This window comes from Pongo abelii, chromosome 21 (genome assembly GCF_028885655.2).
Source record: "Pongo abelii isolate AG06213 chromosome 21, NHGRI_mPonAbe1-v2.0_pri, whole genome shotgun sequence".
Taxonomy (NCBI): Eukaryota; Metazoa; Chordata; class Mammalia; order Primates; family Hominidae; genus Pongo; species Pongo abelii.
Genome location: NC_072006.2, coordinates 2,692,048 through 2,710,287, shown reverse-complemented (window position 1 = coordinate 2,710,287; position 18,240 = coordinate 2,692,048). Strand labels below are relative to the sequence as shown.

Genomic DNA, 18,240 nt, shown 5'->3' with positions numbered 1-18,240 from the left:
TCTCTTGTTGCAACTGCTCCCAACCCACCTCATTCCTCAATATGTCTGAAAACACCATCTGCTTTAAGAGACGTTGCTAGGAGGCTGCTGTCTGTGCACCATGTTGGGATGCGGCTTTACTTCCCTATAACCTTACAGGGATCTTCTTCTTTCAGAACACCTATCAGGGACCTCCAAGTCTAGGGTATGGTGAGAGACACCCACCTCACTGCAGCGTAAGTGCTCTAATATTGGGCATATATAATTAATACAATTGTCCAGGTGGGGTACTTCATATTGCCTTAATATTTCAGAAAGACGAGGAAGCTATCAGTCAGTTCTGTCCCATCACAGAGACAATCTTCTACTAACTTGAAGAAGAAATTACTTTTTTGTATGTAATTCAAAAACAGCCATAAATTATTCCTTTCATTGTAACCATGCCTCTTTGCAGTGTGACTTTTCAGATCTTGTCATCAATAGGTGGCATCTATCTCCCCAACCTATGAATGATTTGCTTTGGCATAGAAAATGTGGCAGAAGTGCCAGTATGGCAATTCTGCTTCTAGGGCTTTGCAGCTTCCACCCTGTTTCAGAACTCTGCCAGTGAACTACCAGAGCAAGCTGGACTAGCCTGTTGGAAGATGAGGGACCACATGGGACAGATACAAGTCAGCCTAGCCATCCTAGCTAAAGCCTCAGACAGGAGAGGCCAGCTATATCAGCAGAGCCACACATCCAACCCATGGGTAGCTGCAGAAGCCAGAAGGAGCCCAACTGAGACCAGAAAAATGATCCCCCAGAGCCTGCACCAGATTGTTAACCCAAAGAAGGGTGACCTCAAAAAAATGGTTGTTGTTTTAAGGCATAAGTTTTGGGGTGGTTTGCTATACCACAAAAGCTGACTAATGTCTTTGTTCTATAAATAAGTACATCAGCATATTAAAGAAGAAAAAGATAAAAGAGAAATCCCTCTTAAGAGACAACTCATAATTTAAAAAGAAATGATCAAATATTGCTTTTTCTTTTGTAAAGCAGATTTATTTATACGTTCAACTACATCACTATCTAATAATGCAATCTGAACTAAATCACTAGTAGAAAGAAATTACTTTCCTTTTAGAAGTGATAATGCACTACAGTAGAAGGAGTGTTGGTTGGTAATTAAAAGATGTGCATTTTAACCTAGGCTCATTTACCAGAGAGCTATGTGATTGTGGCAGATCTCACTTCCTGACCCTCAGTTCTAATGAAGAAAAACAAAGGGATGGCGTATGATAAACTTTCAGGCTGGGTCCAATTCTAAAATTTAAAAAATTATTTCATTTCTCTCTGAAACATTAGCATTTTTTACTATATTTCCAGTGGGAATAAAAACACCACATTCACTCCTCCAACTAATAGTCTTTGAGTTCCTACAATGTGCCAAGCACTGCCCTAACTCATGAAAATACAGCAGTCAATAAGACAGACAAGCATCTGCCCTAGCGGTGAGCTGGGGCAAGCTTTTAAGCTTATGAGAGCCAACTGTACCCTTCACTTTCCAAATCTGTGTTCAGTGATGAAGTATCCATATCTCGAAATCAGACACTACAGTATTTACACCATGGAAATTGGCGAATGCTACAAGTTACTTTCCCCACCAAGAGAGCCAGGTCTTAAACACGGACAAGGACAACTCTGGACTCTGCTGACATTGAGTCAACATCCTAATATGGGAGCTAGATATTACAAAACTATGTAAAAAACATTTGATCACAACTGTGAGAAGTGTGGTGAAGCAGGGGAGGGGCTAATGCATGGGGAGAAAACATGTGTTCTAAGCAGAGGAAAAGTATTGTGAAAAATTTCAGCAGAAAAAAATATGCCGTGTCTAGGGAAACAGAAGAAGGCTATTGTGGCTATTGTGGATGGACCACAAAAGGAAAGGGGCCAAGAACTTGGAGGGAAGGTGGAAAAGAAGGTGTTAAGGAAGACTTTCAGGGCTCAGGACTGTGCCACTCTGTGAAGGGTGGTACCTTTAATAAGGCAGCAGGACCAGGTCAGGGTTTAAGGGAGGAAGAGCATGATACCAATCTTGGAAATGTTTGCTTTCTGTTATCTCAGGAACAGGGTATTGGAAGGTGATGTGAAATTGGGAGCCAATGTATCCAGATGGTAAAAGAAGTTGTAAGTGCAGGTGAGATTCCCTAAAATGTGAGTAGAGAAGGACTGCAACTTACAGCCAGTAAAGTAGATTGTGAACGTGTGGCTGGAGAGGTAGGAAGAGGTAGGAGAAAAAGAAAGTCAAGGAAAGAAAGTGTTTCGAGGAAAATGGGGTTATCAACAATGTAAAATTATATAAAAATAATCAAGCACCACAGAGCTCAAGATGACCAGCATGTTTTAAAATGTGAAGGTCATTGATGGGTTAAGAAAGAGTAACTTTGGAGGAGTAGTGGGTACAGAATCCAGGGTGATATGGATTGAAGAGTTGGTGAAAGGTGAGAATAATGGGGAGAGCATAGGCAGGTCTTTGAAGAAGCTTGCTATGAGTGAAAGCGAGAAAGATAGGAAGTAGCCAGTGAGGGTCAAGAGGGCATATAGGGTTTTCTTTTAAGATTGGTAAGCATGTCATGTTTAATATTGATGTACAGATCTGGTTACAGGGGAAATATTGACAACACAAGAAAGGGAAGGGATCAATTTTAGTGTGAAATCATTGAGAAGCTAGGGTCCAGGGTCAAAGTGGAAAGGATGGGCTGGGAAAGGAAGAGGGAGACAGAAGAAAGCAGCTGTAAATGAAAGTGTGCTATTAGGTCTGGTGGCAGGGAATACTGTGTTTTGTCTCTTCTCCACGAGGCAGAGGTCACATAAACTGCTAAGAGTAAGACAGCTGGAGATTTAAACAAGAAGGAGAGGGTTTTAATGAATGAACTATTGAAAGGTCATTGGCTTTGGACCTGACAGATCTGGCTTTCCAGCATTTAGTAACCTGTAACCTTAGACAAGATGCACAGCCTTTGTAAGTCTCATTCATTTGACACACATTGATTGAGCAATGACTGTATGTTAGCAGTGTATTCAAAATGCCAAACAAATGGGGTAAAGTCCCTGAATTCAAGGCCTTCATCATCCACTGGGAAAGGAAAAAGAGTCAGACAGAATCAACATAGCATTAAAAGTGCTAAGGTATTCTAACTGGTGTGAGATGGTATCTCATTGTGGTTTTGATTTGCATTTCTCTGATGGCCAGTGATGGTGAGCATTTTTTCATGTGTCTTTCATAAAACCTAAAGTATAATAATAATAATAATAATAATAATAATAATAATAATAATAAAAGAAAATAAATAAATAAATAAATAAAAGAAAAAAAAAGTGCTAAGGTAAAGGAAGGCACAAGGTATTCCAGAAGAACAGAAGAGAGGGTTTCATTCTAAATTGGCAGGGTTAGAGAGAGTCTTCCAGGATAAAAATCACCCTCTCCATAGCCTCAGTTTCCTCAATGCAAAATGGAAAAAAATCAATCAATTGATGAATTCATGTGATAGTTTGTCCACATAAGGTACCTTGGCACAATGTCCACAGCACAACAGTTTATTAATAAGTTCGATTTTCCTTCCCCAGAAATTATCGTGGTACCATTAAGGCTATTAGGTTAACATACAACATTGCCAAAAACTTATATTCTCTGTACAGTTTTCAGTTTTCCCCATGTTTCTCAAGACATATTCTTTCCTCTTGATGGTTAGAAGCCACTAGTATTATCCTTGAAATGTTAAAGCCCAGATTAGAAAACTATACAAAACTAACAATAATGTCTTGTACAGGGAATGATAGCCACTGACAGAGTTGACACATTCTATTCCCGCTTTTATTTCTCTTTCAAGTTTATGCGCCGGATGTTAGCTGGATCCTTAACACCTGAGTCTCTGCCTTCCTTCAAATAAATTATTGTCCAATGTGTCAGTCAGTAACTCTAACTGCAAAGGGTCAAACACTCTATCTTAAACTGGCATAGACTATGAAGGGGATTGATTCATTCATGGAATTGAAATGGACTGATCTGGCATCTCAAATGACATCATTAAGGACTTGGTTCTTCACTGGCTTGTCTTCTGGAGGGCTAGCTTCCCCTTTGGGCTCCCAAAGTGGCATCTGAGCTACTCCAATATCTTCTTTCATGGGAACAAGATAACAAAAGTGAGTCCAGATATTACATCCTTGCAGCACATAATCCAGAAAAAGGAGGAAAGTTTCTTTCCCCACAAATTCAAGGACGCTTCTTATTGCTAGAAACTTTGCATTGACTCTGAAGAGCCATTCCTGATCCAAGCTCTGTGCAGTGATGTCCAATAACATATTCTGCAATGATGGAAACGGCACCTGGGAACAGGTGGCTAGTGAGCGCCTGAAAGGTAGGTAGCGGGATTGAGAAACTGAATTTTTAATTTAATTTTAATTAATTAAAACTTAACTGTAAACAGTGACATGAGTCTAGAGGCTACTGTAAGACACAGCACAGCTCTATGGTGAGAAAAGGGTGGACTACACTGGTTGGCTAAACCAGTCAATGCTCACTGCCTCGATCTGGGGGTGAAGTTAATCCCATTCATTCGACCAAGGGAACCAAGGTAAGTCATTCTGCTTGGTGTCCTGGAGTCCACCATTCTTATTTTCCCTAGATTAATGGCCCAATTCGACATGAAAATCCTTTGCCAAGGACTCATATTTATAAATCTTACCTAGCAAAATGACACCTGAAAGTCACTTTGGAATAATAGCCTTTTAAGTCAGAGAGGGACCTCAGGGCTCCTACACTTTAGAACCATATATCACAGAGAAGAATTGGGATTGGAGCATAATTGCTTTGCTTATGGCCATTACGAGCAAGACCTAGATATGCTGACCTTCAGCCATTTTTACACTGTAAAAATCTAGTCTTTATGCCACAGCACTCCAATCGGCCCACTGTGACAGAATTAACCTCATTCCATGTGAAGCTTTGCAATCATTAGCTTATTGAAGCTTCCAGTATAGGATGTTACCATAGAGGCCCAATATTTATACTCAAACGTCTAAATGAGCTTAAAAGGTCATGTAAATTAGGTAGGCTAGCCTGGCGGGAAATGTGGCAGATTGCGTACCACACGCCCTGTCTAAAGCAGGCAGCTGCTGCACTGCCCCAGCCAAATGTGGCCATGGGGGTATGTCGGCCGGCATTGCCATGTCTTCTGATTTTTTGAGAAATCCAGATCTATATATGAACCTACAGATTTTTAAATGCTAGTAACTCATGTTTATGTATTTAATTATTTGCACAGGCCAAGCAAGAACTGTTCATGAATGGGTGCAGGCTCCAGTTTGCACACTGTGATATAGATTTTAAAAGTCTGACTTACCAGAAATTAAAGCCACCAGAGTGACTGCTGCTGGTGGTGCCCATGTGTTTTCTTGTATGCCAACTGACAGCTTCCAACTGCATCTATGTCTGAGGGATTTCTCAAAGCCTGGGGCCCACTGGCCTGGAAGCCCCTCAGTCTCCAGGAAAGGCTGGCAGAAGAGCTGAGAAGATAACACCTGAGAGAGCTGCCCCCAATCACTGATTATTAGGAACTGGTGGGTATACCACTGCTCCCTCTCCTCTCTGCACTGTCTCCCAGGGCTCTCCAATGGGACGGAGCTTCGCTTGTACACCATGGTAATTTATTTGATAGTTCACCCTTTAATGGCTGTCTTCCCTTGCCTATCTCACTTCCCCATGGCCCTGCCCACACTTTCTGGGGTCACCTCCCAAATAAACCACTTGAACTTGAATCCTTTCCTTGCAGTCAACTGTTGGAAAAACTCAACCTACAAACACCAGAAACCTGAAATTATTTTGAAATTCTGTTTTTGTTCTTTACTTTTTTCCTCTAGTTATGAACTATGTCAGGGCTAAAATATATGAAAAAGTCACTTTAGTATCTAAGAAGGCATATACTGTGATATGTTAATGTCTCAATATTCACAATATAATGCTGAAACTTCTGTCCTCTTGCATAATGAAGCCATGCTATAGGACCAAATGTTCATCTAAAAATAGAATCCATTATGTATACCAGCACAGTCATTAGTTTCTCAGCATAGCAACTAGTTCTGTCCCATAAAACTTTTCACTGAAGCATTCATTTCACACAGGTGCATTGTTTGCCGTGATGCAATATAATTTCCAGACCACTGTTCCTAAGTGGGGAGTTTTGCACAATGCCAGGGAGAAATCTCATGAAAAATCATTACCATAATCCCCATTCTCTATGGAAGCAGAATAAAAAACCAAACATTCTAACAGGAGAAATGTGAATTTTACTATTCTGAAATGTATCGTGTAGAGGTGATGAAAGGCAAACTTCCTACCACACCTGAAATTATCTAGCTCTCTCTGGTTTGCCCAGTTGAGTGTATGTCTCAGTTAAGGAAGGATTCCTACAAATTGATAAGAAATGACATAATGCTACAATTTAATAAAATAATATCGGCCTTTGTATCCAGAAATGAAAAATTAGCTATAAAATAAAATAGTTTTATAAGGTCATTCTTAAAACCACATTCACTCATTCAAGGGTGCAGCTAATTTAATTAAGTATGGAATTTACACATTACTGTGATCTAAACAAGGGTCTCAAAAAACACAAATATAAGGTTAATAAAGAGGACTTGAATTCTGAGGACATGTTTGGTAACGATAAAACAAACAGTTAATACGTGTAACATTCAGGGAATGGAAAGTTAAAAAAATTTTAATCCACAGAATATAATAAAACTATTTTGATTCAACCTTAGATATTAAGACTAATTCTAAAAAATGCTAGTAATTTATTGCCTTACTAAGCACAGTGTAAGGAATATTATCCAGTCATAGTCAAATAATTCAGAATCTGGTAGGTCCTGTAGTTGCTCATGTGGAGTATTACTTCTGAGTAGAAAGTAGGCCACATCACAGGCAGGAAAGGCAAAGTGAGCACATCCTTTCAGGAAGTTTACTGAATTAATTTGTAAGGTCAGCTTGCTTTCTATCCGTGTTCACCTTGGCTGTACATTAGAATCAAATGAGGAGCTTTCAAAAAAAAAAAAAAGTCCAATGTTCTGACCACACCCCAGACCAATTAAGTCAGATTCTCTGGAGGCAGGAAGCCGAGGCAGCAGCGTCCTTTGAGGCTCCCCCTGTGATTTCAATGTGCAGCCCAACTTGAGAATATGTTCTTCACACAGTTTGTCTTTTCCTAGCAAATGTACTAGGCCTACTGAGGTTTCTTTTTCAAACAAATCCAAGGAAAAAAATCCTGCAGGTAAACTTAACTTTACATATTAAACAGGTTCTTTAAACAGCAAAAAGTTAAGAGCCAGAACATAGAGCCAGACTGCACTGCCACTGTTGTTTCTATTCCTGACTCTGCCATTAACCAACTGTATGACCAGGGATCATGACTTAACCTCTGTGCACACTTCAGTTTACTCACTTTTAAATGTAGATAATAGTAGCGCTGTCCTTCATAGGATTATGGAAATGACGAAATTGCGTATGTCTGCCAACACACACTATATATATGTGTAAGTATACACACACTATGTATGTATATATGTAGCACAGCATATAGACACACTATGTATGTATATATGTAGCATATATGCACAATATACATACTATTATAGACTATAAGTATACATATGCTACATATACTATATAAATATATGTATAAAAATATGTATATGCTATAAATATGCAGACTTATATTATTAGAATTGTGCCTGGCATGGATAAAACAGCATGTATGTGTTTGCTGTTGGTGGTGCTAAGGATAACAAGGATAATAATAACAACGATGAAAAGGTTATGTGCAAAGTAAATTAGTGAATATTACATACTTTGCTAGATTTGAGAAACTTATTTATAATAGGTACCAACATCCAAATAAGTCAGTTGTTCAAAGTTTGCATTTTTGCCTTTTAAATTACTTAAAGTAAATTTAAAATACTTTAAAGGGGAAGAAAGTAATTATATTATTTATTTTAATATTTTGTGTGTGTGATAAATGTTTAAATAATCCAACTATCAATCTAAATTTATTTTACCAAAAGACAAAAAGAGACTTGTCTTGCTGATTAAATATAGAAAGAGCTTGACAAGTGATAGGTTTGGCTGTGTCCCCACCCAAATCTCATCTTGAATTCCTTTGTGTTGTAAGAGGGATCTTGTGGGAGGTAATGGAGTCACAGGAGAGGTCTTTCCTGTGCTGTTCTCATGATAGTGAATAAGTCTCACGAGATCTAATGGTCTTAAAAATGGGAGTTTCCGTGTAGAAGCCCTTTTCTCTTGCCTGACATCATGTGAGACATGCCTCTCACCTTCCACTATGATCGTGAGGCCTCCCCAGCCACATGGAACTGTAATCCCATTAAACCTCTTTCTTTTATAAATTGTCCAGTCTTGGGTATGTCTTTCTTAGTGGCATGAAAATGGACTAATACAGTAAATTGGTACCAGTAGTGTGGTGTTGCTGAAAAGATATCCAAAAATGGGGAAGCGACTTTGGAACTGGGTAAAAAGCAGAGGTTGGAGCACTTTGGAGGGCTCAGAAGAAGACAGGAAAATGTGGAAAAGTTTGGAACTTCCTAGAGACTTGTTGAATGGCTTTGACAAAAATGCTGATAGTGACGTGAACAATAAGGTCCCGGCTGAGGTAGTCTCAGATGGAGATGAGGAACTCATTGGGAACTGGAGCAAAGGTGACTCTTGTTATGTTTTAGCAAAGAGACTGGCAGCATTTTTCCCCTGCCCTGGAGATTTAAAGAACTTTGAACTAGAGAGAGATGATTTAGGGTATCTGGTGGAAAAAAATTCTTTTTTTTTTTTTTTTTTTTTGCGATGGAGTTTCACTCTTGTTGCCCCAAGCTGGAGTACAATGGCATGATCTTGGCTCACTGCAACCTCAGCTTCCCAGGTTCAAGCGATTCGCCTGTCTCAGCCTGCCCAAGTAGCTGGGATTACAGGCATGTGCCACCATGCCCGGCTAATTTTGTGTTTTTAGTAGAGATGGGGTTTCTCCATGTTAGTCAGGCTGGTCCCAAACTCCCAACCTCAGGTGATCCGCCTGCCTCAGCCTCCCAAAGTGCTGGGATTACAGGCATGAGCCACCATGCCCGGCCTGGTGGAAGAAATTTCTAACCAGCAAAGCATTCAAGACGTGACTTGGGTACTGTTAAGAACATTCAGTTTTATAAGGGAAACAGAGCATAAAAGTTCAGAAAATTTGCAGCCTGACAACACAATAGAAAAGAAAATCTCATTTTCTGAGGAGAAGTTCAAGCTAGCTGCAGAAATTTGCATAAGTAACAAGGAGCCAAATGTTAATCCCCAAGACAATGGGGAAAATGGCTCCAGGTCATGTCAGATGTCTTCATGGCAGCCCCTCCCATCACAGGCCCAGAGGCCTAGGAGGAAAAAATGGTTTTGTGGGCTGGGCCCAGGGTCCCTGTGCTGTGTGTAGCCTAGGGACTTGGTGCCCTACATCCCAGCCACTCTAGCTGTGTCTGAAAGGGGCCAATATAGAACATGGGCCATAGCTTCAGAAAGTGCAAGCACCAAGCCTTCGCAGCTTCCACGTGGTGTTGAGCCTGTGGGTGCACAGAAGTCAAGAATTGCGGTTTGGGAACCTCTGCCGATATTTCAGAGGATGTTATGGAAACACCTGGATGTCCAGGCAGAAGCTTGCTGCTGGGGTGGAGCTCTCATGGAGAGCCTCTGCTAGGGCAGTGCAGAAGGGAAATGTGGGGTTGGAGCCCCGCATACAGAGTCCCAACTGTCTAGTGGAGCTGTGAGAAGAAGGCCACCATCCTCCAGACTCTAGAATGGTAGATCCACCTACAACTTGCACCATGCCCCTGGAAAAGCCACAGACACTCAATGCCAGCCCATGAAAGCATCCAGGAGGGGGGCTGTACCCTGCAAAGCCCAGGGATGGAGTTGCCCAAGGCCATGGGAGCCCATCTCTTGCATCAGCATGACCTGGATGTGAGACATGGAGTCAAAGGAGATCATTTTGGAGCTTTAAGATTTGACTACCCCACTGGATTTTGGACTTGCATGAGGCCTGTAGCCCCTTGTTTTGGCCAATTTCTCCCATTTGTAATGGCTCTATTTACCCAATGCCTATATCTCCATTGTATCTGGAAAGTAACTAGCTTTCAGTTTTACAGGCTCATAGGCAGAAGGGAATTGCTTTGTCTTGGATTAGACTTTGGACTGTGGACTTTTGAGTTAACGCTGAAATGAGTTAAGACTTTGGGTGACTGTTGGAAAGGCATGATTGGTTTTGAAATATTAGGACATGAGATTTTGGAGGCGCCAGGGGAAGAATGATATGGTTTGGCTGTGTCCCTACCCAAATCTCATCTTGAATTCCCATGTGTTGTGGGTAAGACCTCTTTCTTTTGTAAACTGCCCAATCTCAGGTATGTCTTATCACCAGCATGAAAATGGACTAATACAACAATGTCTCCATCAGTACCACCAACAATCTTGAGTTGGCAAGAAAATGAACTACAGAACAACCAAAAATGCCTACTCTACCTACAACATTTGTCATTCAAACAAAAGAGCATGGCATTATATCAATACCAAGTACCCGGGGATTCTATTTGTAACAAAGTCAAAGGAATTTTCTCCATAACAGGAAGTAAAATTATGAACAATATGCAGAATGCATTTCTTTCACATATTCTGCCAATCCAATGTCTTGAACCATTTTTTTGGCACCAAAAAGTACAAATATTCCATTATAATAGCTTCATAGCATGGAAAGTATCCAATTTAATTTCTCCTAAAATAGTGGGAAGAGCAAAATATATGCAACTTATGAAACCAAGGAATAATTTTGTAAGTAAATTATATTAGGAGTAATGAATTTTTGTGGTATTACATGTTTCTAAACTCTGGTTACAATGTATTAAAACAAGCATTGCTGTTGTCATGCCCATAATGAAGTGTGGTGATGGTGACATAAAAATCATATTAACACATTTCTACTCTAAAAATGATTCCAAACAAGCTGCAATGAAACCATCTTAAAATGACTAGCCTAATTTTAAAATATACTTTAAAAGGCTACACTTCAATTAGAAATTCTACCAAAAAATCATGCATCACATCCCCTAAGAAGAACTTGTAAATGATTCCATTCTAATAAGATTTATTCGTATGTTGTGTCTACATAAGCTAAGGCATCACGACATGTCTATTCTACGCTAGCCAGAGTTCACTGGTGCAAAATCTTTGAGGAGTCACAGAAGTGAAAAGAAGGTAATGTTAATAAAAATGGAAAAACTTAACCTGGAAGTTGATATGGTGAGGATAGATTTGTTCCTCAGCAATCGGAACCTTGGCTTAGTGGCTAAACTATCCTCAAAAACACTAAAAGTTTAATCTCTAAGGTCTTGGTCATTAGGGAGGAAGAGGAGTGGCCTGATGCCCATGTAGTTGTCACAATCCTGAAGTGATTATCTTAGGAAAAAGGCACAGGCAACCATGATTGTGTCCAGTCCTTCTTGTGAATAATACAATTTTCTCCTATCAACGTCCTCTAAATCATCTTAAAAGTTGTTCCATACGATGCTTCAAATTTCCAAGGGTCCAAGAAACTTTCACCTATGATGGAGTATTTATTAGCAAATTATCCCCAGAAGGAAAGTCTTTTAAACAATAAATCCTTCTTTTGCCTTCCATGGCTCTGTTCCCAAAACATTATGAAATACATAAATAAACATCTTATTTGCCCAAACAGACCTAAGCTTCAATGTTTCAGATCAAAAGACCACAGCAGAGTCTAAATAGAAAACAACTCAGTGTTGCCTTGAAGAAGAAAAAAGGAATAAAAAGATATACATAAATAAATGGTCACTTGGTTTTCAAAACAGCACATTTTTGTGGTCTCTAATACTTATGGACAATTGTTTGGTCAGAGAGCAATTGTTTATTATGTAGCAATAATAAAAGCCACCACAAAGGATGGAAGAGTTTACAAAGTAGCAGGTGTTATGCTAAGTCATTCATTTTACACATTGAATGTTCACAACAACACTAAGAGAGTAATACCCACCTTATAGATAATGAAACCAAGGCTTTGATTTTTAAAGAGATTCACTGAGGGTGACTCACTAAATACACAGCAGAGCCAGACTGTGACAATCCACATCTGTCACAGCTTCAAAGCTGGTTTCCTCAACCAGCTTTGGGCTTCCCAAATTAGGACTGTTTTAGGAAAACCAGACTTGGCTTCAAACAAAAGTGTTCACCTAATATGTTCCAATCTCTCTTAACCAAGGAATCGTTTTAAAACCCTTCATTTGGGGGCATCTATATTAAGTTGTTAAGCACTATGCATCTGCATTAAGCAGTTCCTAAATAAGGATTCTAGTAAAAGTAGTTTATTTTAGAGGTGGTTTTAGAACACAATCAGGAGTGGAGAAGTGAGACAGGAAGGGAAGGAAGCCCATAAGGGGAACATTTTCAAGCCAGTTACCACTGTGGGTAACTGGGCTTAATCCCACTAGAGAGTTCTGGGATATAATATAAAGAATGCACCTTTAAGTTATCCCACCCAAGAGGTGAGGGAGCTGTGGTATTTATCCACTGAATCCCATTGGTGAGGGTGAGTGTGAATTGCCAGGAACTTCTGGGCAGCTGCATGGGTAGCAACGTGAGTTCTAGTAGCCAGACAAAGCAAAAGAATGCAGGCACTGGCCAGCCACTGGAGCCCAGCTTATGTTCTCAGGAGTGGTGAGGAAGAGGGTGTGGATATGGCACTGTGTCTGTTCTAGCTATTAATATCATCAATACTGGTGAAGGAAATTCAAGGAAGGTGAAGGAAAGGACTTAGTCCCCAGATGCTGCTGCTTAGTCAACAATGACTGACACACCGCTCCAGGCCAAGGAACAATCCCAGCCCTCACAAAGCAATCCTCACGTGAATTTTGCTGGGTTTTTTTCCAGATAATGTAAGTTATTGTTTCAACTTTTAGAGAAAGCTACCAAATAAAATAAATAGCGCTTATCTTCTAAATTTATAACTACATCATTGCATTTAATCACTCAGTGGACTCTTGAATGCCCTATCCCATTTACCATACACCAGAAGGGTCAAAGTTGACAATTTTTGGATACCCTAGAGAAGTATATCCCAAAGAGAAAGCCCCACTGCTAAAAATCATTAATGAAATGTGTGGTGCCCAGTAGTTCTTTATGGAAGCCAGACTATTTTTAATAGGAAATCACTAGATTTTCTTGTTGACATTTATGATGCATCATTCAAAATATTTTTGAACTCTGGACTCATGCTGAAAAATGTTACTGTGACTTATGTAAATATTTAACTTTTAAACTTTGCTTTTGAACTCTGTAGAAATTTAAGGTTATCATAAGAGAAGACTATCTATGGTTGCCATTAATGGAAACTGAATCATCACTCTGTACCAACATCCAGAATCGTGTCTCATACAAATTCACAGGCCAGAACAAGATGGCAGATGGCATGGATGGTAGAACCAATCTTTCTTGTCCTAAGTTTCCAGAAATGACTAAATATGCAGGTATAAATTTAAATCTCTAATCTAGGATCGCAGGTAAACAAAAAGAATTACACTTTTTGAACCACAAATTATGAAAGGCAGAAAATAAATGAGATAAGAATGAAGTAGGAAATCAGAACCCAGCAGTCCACAGGCATTAAAACATAACAGATCTTTGGGCCATCCAAACCAGGTGGTGAAATGTCAGCTCTATGAATGATATGAAGAAGTTGAAGTTAGAGCTCCACCTTACACCAGTCCTCATAATACATTACATATGGATTAAAAACCTAGATTAATAATGGTGATGAGAAGGAATCAGAAATATCTTAAAGGAAGCAAAAAGTGGGGAGGTAGTTGGAATGTAACTACATCAAAATTTAAAGCTTCAAGTCATCTTTTGTTACCCATAAATTAGATGTTAAGAAAGTCAAAGACAAACCACAGACAGGAAGAGTGTAATTGCAACATTTATAACAGCTAAAGGAGTACATCTAGAATATACAGAGAACTCTCCACACAAGGGCAAGAGATATAAATAGGCAATCCATGTAAGGAAAAACTGAAATGATCAATAAATGTATGATAATATACACAATTTACTAGCAAATCAGGCAATGGCAGATTAAAACAAGGTGATATAACAGTTGCATCAGTTGGGCAAAAATTAAAATATTTCCTATTACTGTTGGTTGGGCTTAAGAAAACAGTTCCACTCATATAAGATGGGTAGGGTTATAAAATGGTACACCCATTCATTATAATTTAGGATAGGTGTAGCCTTGAATCAGCAATCGCACTTCTGAGCATTTACCTTAGGGAATCCCTGACCCATATTCCCAGAGAGGGCTACACACAGCTGACTATTACTCCATATTATAGGATTCTTTGTAACCCCAAATTAGAGACAAACACAAAGAATCCATCAGTGAGAACTGTATTCTTAAATAAAATTTGGTAATCAGTTCTTTAACATACGATAGAGCAATATGAAAGAATGTGATACATATACATGTACTAACATGAAAAATTCCCTAAGATAGACCAATTTGACAGAATGATATAGACACACATGTACTAACTTGAAAAGTTCTCTAAGACACACTATATGGTAAAAAGGAAATTGTGGAATAGTTAATATGATGTGACTTAGTATAAAAATGGACATAAGCAAAACAAAATGAAATATTTCCATAGTTACACATGCACAAATTTATTTAAAAGAGACCTAGAAAGAAACCATGAAGCTATTACTATTAGTTGACTCTGAATAGAGAACTAGGATTGGAGACAGTGGGAGAGTGCGGTTTAAAGATAGTTACATTGCTTTACTCTTTTACAGATAAAAAGATATTTGTATATTATCCACAATATTAAAAATAAATAAAATTTGTAACAAAAAAGAAAGTAATGGGAGTTCTTCATGTAAAACATGTGTTCTTCCTCCCATTCCTTTTCAAATTTAATGATGTGTTCCTTTTCCCTTCCCCCAAGCTCCAGTTTTATGAAGACAAGGAAGGGTTTACTGAACTATATTGAACTTCTTGGATCTGAACTAGTGGTGACTAGTTTTATTTTTACACCAACCTTGGCACAGAAGCAGGGCATCAAGTTGCAAGGCAAAGGTCTAATTTTTTCATATTCTAGCAGGATAGGTTTTGGTTAGCTCTTTAACATTGACACCTTTTTCTTCTTTAGCCTTTCTTTCAAAACCGGTGTAGCAGATTCTTATAGTCCACGTGGTTTTCACAGCTAACACTTCCTGTGTTGGTTTCTAGTGCTCACATGGCACGGATCCAAAGAAAAGTTATAGCCTAATGTAGGCCACCTCTCAAGTACTCAGGCTGTGCAGGACTCCCTTCTCACCCATGACTTACAAATAAATTCACCCTCTTCACATCACCTACACTTACACGAGAAAAACCACTCTGCTTAAAATAGTCACATTCAGAAACTCATTTTTGCTCATTTTATTCAGTAAGATTTACAGAGCCAACAATACAGTGAAAAGAATTATTAAAATAAGTCCAGAGCTGGTAAAAAGCATGAACATTTATGCCTAAAAATGATATTCATATTTATCTGCTTCCACCAACTCCAAACATTCTGTCAGTGTTTCACTAAAGCACATTTCTGCTACCTAAAAATGACTCGCTAGCTTTAGTTTTTAATTCCTAAATTCATCATCTGTGCTGTCTTCTTTGTCACCTATCATTTCTATGGTGACAAATCAAAGGAGGGGTTTTGGAAGGCAGCATGTCATTGTCCACAGAGAGGAAAGCCAGTGGCTTGAAATAAGTGGCTCTGATACAAGATCTGATGTAGCCATGACAAGAGAAGGACATGCAAAGAAAGTCATACAATGTGACCATTTACCTCCAATGCTATAAAAAAGAAAAACAAAAAACACTTGTAAAATCCCCTCTGCTAGGGATTTCTGCTCACCTCTGAGCAGACTAGGCCTCAGATGATTGCTAATCCAAGTGCTTTGGTATAAGCTTCGTGGACCAAAGAGGGAATATATTGGAAGAAGCCCAAAGGAAGAAGAGAGGCATATTACAATAAATACCAATGCAAGCTTCCCAACCAATGGAAAACACAGTGTATAAAATCAAGGGATAAACGTAAATGTATCACATTTTTTTGTTTTCTGAGAGATTACCTCTATGGTACATGTGGCAAATTCCTAAAACTAATTGCCAGATAAAAAATATTTTTTAAAAAGTGGCCCCCTAAGTAGCATCATGATTGTACCATTCATTCATGTACCTTCAAATGATCTTATGCAAAAATACCCACTAAAAGCTTGGCGTGCCATCTTTTATTTGCATGCACCATTTCTTCTAGCACACATTTACTCTAATTCATCACTTAGAGTCGTCCATCTCCTAAAAGTGGATGAATCACTCTTACTGGTTCCAGGACTGGGCTTAAAGCCAGAAAGAAAATGACAAACTTGAAAGCATGGTAAGTTTAATTTTTTTTCTTAAATCCTCTCATCTTTTGGATTCTAAGATATATGATCACTAAGAAATAAGCCTCCAAATTCTGATAAATGACTGAGAGATGACTTTGGTATTTAGAAAGTGAAAAGTAAAATTTACTGTTTCTGTCTCTTGGCTAGAACTGTAAGAGTAATATCCATGAAAAGAAAAGCAATAACGTGATAAAAGGAATTGCTACCACATTATCTGTTTCAGTTGGTCATAAACAGCGTTACAACCAAAATTAAAAAGTTTGTGTAAAAAATGAAAACAAATTTTCCTACATTTGAAAATAAGCATGGGTCAAAATACTGGGTTCAAAATAGAGATGCAACAAAGAGCCTTTGGTCCTAAACCCTTTTTCTTTATTAAGGAAATAAATATTGATGATTGGTCTAGAGGGGAGCTTAACTGAGTTGCCATGAATTATTTAAAAATCCCAGAATATCTTCTGTTGCTTTTATAGAAGGTTAATCTACAAGTTGAAAAATCAAACTGACAGTTTGGTCTCTCGTACAAATATCCAACCTTTAGAAATGCTCTAGGCATTATAAGTACATATTTCATGAATACAGTTTCAACAGTTCTAAAAATATCCTTTAGGAGAAGAAAAAAACACCCAAAAAACAAAACCTCTTGCAAGCCATTGTTTTACACATAACAGCAGGAAACCAAACAAAGTCTAAGCCAAAGTGATTAACACACCCAATAATAAATGTGAGCGTTAAGTAGGAAATCTTACTCATACAGTTTTTGACATTAGCATAGGGTCTGTGGTTTACCTCCACTTTTACAGCCACACATGGTTCCAGGGCACACTGATTTAGAGTCTAACTCCAGGACAACAAGACTGAAATTCACCTTTTGAATGATGCGTAAAGAGGCTCATTCAGGAGTGGCTCTGGGACCAGACACAGGTATAATTGACCTTGCCTCAGAGACAGAAGGCAAAGCTGACAGGCAACTCCAGGAACTTTGGATAGAAGAAACTAATGTAGAGTTTTGAAAGAGCTAACAATTTGTTCCTCCTTCATCAGTAACTGTGTAGGTTCCAGCTATTTTAATGGTATACTATTACCATCCTATTGTTTTCAATATGTATTTAGCATTCTCAATAAACCCTATCCCATTTCTCAACATATCAAAACTTAGAGGACAAAAACATTCTATATTCTGTGGCCTCTGGGGTTCAAGTGTAGGACTGTGGCAACGATGCTTGAAATAATAACCGCTTTCCATGAGTGTTCTTATCTAACTGCCCATTAAACTCCAAATAAATCTTATGATCAGCAGATATTCTACTTTTTAATAATTCAGTACAGAATCATCAATTGGTTTCATAACAAATGAGATAATAAATTCATGCTATTGTGGGCAGAAAGCTAATTTAGTAAGAAATTCCTGACAACTGAAGGAATAGGCTAAAGGAATTTTATTCTTGGTTTTCTGACATGAACAAATTATCAAGGCCAAATTCCTGCTGATTCTGAGAGAGTCCTTAATGAACAGCACAGGGGAAAAGAGAGAGAAAGAAAAGCCAAGGGGTATGGCTATTGGGTCAAAAGTTATTTTCTCATCATTTTTCTTCATCCTTTACGGGTGGGGACTTAAATCAGTAACGCTGACTAATTATGTTCTACACCAAATGTAATTCAAATTTCCCTGTTCTTATCCTAACACATAATATAAACAG

General features: G+C 38.6%; 1 protein-coding gene across 2 annotated transcripts in view; it reads right to left on the bottom strand.

Annotated features, from left to right (window-relative positions):
* PLCB1 (phospholipase C beta 1) overlaps nt 1-18,240 on the bottom strand; it is a 750,426-nt gene that overhangs the window by 714,267 nt on the left and 17,919 nt on the right. The window lies entirely within an intron of this gene.